Source organism: Phascolarctos cinereus, unplaced genomic scaffold (assembly GCF_003287225.1).
Source record: "Phascolarctos cinereus isolate Bilbo 61053 unplaced genomic scaffold, phaCin_HiC Scaffold_9;HRSCAF=440, whole genome shotgun sequence".
Taxonomy (NCBI): domain Eukaryota; kingdom Metazoa; phylum Chordata; class Mammalia; order Diprotodontia; family Phascolarctidae; genus Phascolarctos; species Phascolarctos cinereus.
The window spans coordinates 246722117-246724914 of NW_027556402.1; positions in this window are offsets into that span (position 1 = coordinate 246722117).

Here is a 2798-nt window from a genome sequence, read left to right on the forward strand (position 1 = left end):
TTATGGAAGTGATTGTTGAGAAATCAATATAAATAAATTTTTAAAATGCCATGATGGCAATAGATTGTCTAGCATTTATTTATATTTCCATCTGACAAATCATATTATATTTTCTTCCTCCTTATGACAGTTGAGATTAGGATTTTTAAGGAGTGGGATATTGGGGAGTGAGGAGGGAAGATTTGAAATCACTAGATCCTCATTTGCTGAGTCAGATTGACATTAGTATATCACTAAAATGGTGATTTCTGGTTCATTAATGGGAAACACAAGGGACATTATATGGAAGTGAGAAAATTGGTGCCAAGAGTTGAAAATAAAAAGGGCACAGAAAAGAGGCAGGGGGATGGCAAGACATGAGGAAAACCACTTTACTTCTAGAAAGATCACCGGACTAAAAATAATTGCCTTAGAATCTCAAATTTCTTTACTGTGTGAACACGGGTTGCTTGCTTTTTACTTTGAGTCTCAGTTGGTACAGCTAATAAATTTGAAAACACACACACACACAAACACACACACACACGTGCATGACCACATATATGTACACGCAAACATACACACACAGAAACACAGGGTGTGGGTGTAGGGGGATGGGGGGGCATAATCTGCTTAGAAAGAGTAGCTCCTGATTCTTAAAAACATCATTAACACACATATAATAAAATTGGTACCTGCATATCTTTCAATAAAGTCATTGCAAGTAACTGTAGACATATTTCATTTACCCAATCAGAGGAATCGTCTGAACCCAAGGTCGTGTCATCATCATCATCATCATCACCATCATCATCATCATCATTCATGTATTTATAGTCACATACTTTGTGCTAAGCCCTAAGTTAAATACTAGGCATGCAAATGTATGAGGTAGCTAGATGACTGAAGAGGCTGGGTAGTTCAGTGGTTAGAGCAGTAGGCCCAGAGTGAGGAAGACATGAGATCAAATCCAGCCTCAGACACTTACTAACTGTATGACTTGGACAAGTTACTTGATATCTGTTAACCTTAATCCACTGGAGAAAGAAATGAAAACTATTCCAGTATCTTTGCCAAGGAAAACCCATGGACAGTATGGTCCATGGTGTCCTGAGGAGTCAGACATGACTGAGTGAACAACCACCAAGATAATGTACAAGTGTAAGGACTGAAACAATTCTTACTCACAAAGAACTTACATTCCATGGGAGGAGAAACAAAGTCATACAAACACATGAAACAGAAATATAAAATTAATAAATAGGAGCATATTCAATTATTTAAACACAAGATAACCTGTGAGGTGAGAGGTTACAGAGAAAGACATGGACAGACAGACAAACAGAATCCAGGACAAAAGAGTCATCAGACGTTTCAAAAAGTATAGATAGGTTGGGAGGGATTAGAAGGCAAAAAGATCAAGAAAGCTGAGAGAATGCTGGTAACGGTGGACACAGCTTAAAACTGAGCAACTATGTCTACGACCAGGCTGCAAATGGTTGAGAAAAGAGGGGAAAAAGAAGCAGTGGAAGTGTGAAGGTAGATGAGAAGAGAGAGAAAGCAAGAATATGTGTTTTGTTTGTTTTGTTTTGAAGGAATGGGGGAGAATAGTCATTATGAAGAAAGTAGGGAGTGAGTTTGAGGGGCAGACCTGACTATGTCATACATCTATTCAGTAAGCTCTATTGTCTCTCACTCAGTCTAGGGTCAAATATTATTTTATTTTTGTTTCAACCATTTTCACCTATATTTGTAATTATATAAATGGCACAATACTAATTCATACTGTAGGAGGGAGAAATAAGGATAGTGACTGGATCTATGATTCCATTGTATAGGAGACTACCAGATAAGGAAATTCCCTCTCCCATGGGAAGGGACTATTCTGTCTGCAATTTAATGTCTTGGAGAGATGCCTAGAGGATTGAGAGGCTAAATTGCTCACCAGGATCATACCACCAATATTTTCCAAAAGCAAGACTTGGACACCAGTTTGATAAGCCCTGAAACCAATGTTCTATCCAGTATACAGTTGCCTCTTTTGGTAAAGTAGGATGTGTAATATATTGATAAATAAATAGAGATATGTTGATACCCTATGCTAAAATGATGAGGATGAGGAAGAGGAAGAGGAGAAGGATGATGATCAGAATGATGATGATACTGACTGGAGTTTGTGATCCAAAAAGATTGGAGGTCACTTCTGTAGATGAGTTCTAAGAGCCATTCCAGTTCACTGTGATCATCTGGTGACCCTGAAAGTAAGGACATACAGCAAAAAGAGTAATCGTCTAGGAAACAAGAGATGGGTTTGGAGTTTGCCCTGAATATTTACTAGCACTGTGACATTAGGCAAGTTATATAAATCACAAGGATCAGTTTACTCATCTGTACAATATGAACTAATAGGTCCTAACCAGTTTTCCCAGCAAGGTCATTGTAAAAATCAAATGAGACAATGGCTGTGCTGGAGCTATAGGCAAAATAAATAATTTTAAACAATGAGGAATTATTAATATTAAAAAGTAAGTTAATCAGGTAGAAAATAAACCCTCCTCCTCTATCTCCTTCTACTTCAGTGTCTCCTATGATTTTTCCTCTATCAAGATGACATCAGAAGTAGTACATTCCTTTATATGTGGTCCCTGGAGAACAATGAAGTAGATGATGGATTCTCTAGGGCGTTGTTCACAGAAGACACCACAGATATAAGATCCCAAGTATCATGCTCACAAGCAGCTTTCAGAGGCAGGAAAGTGGCTTGTTTCCCTTCAGAAGGTAGGTTTAATTACAATGGGGTTGTTTGAGTCTTCATGGAA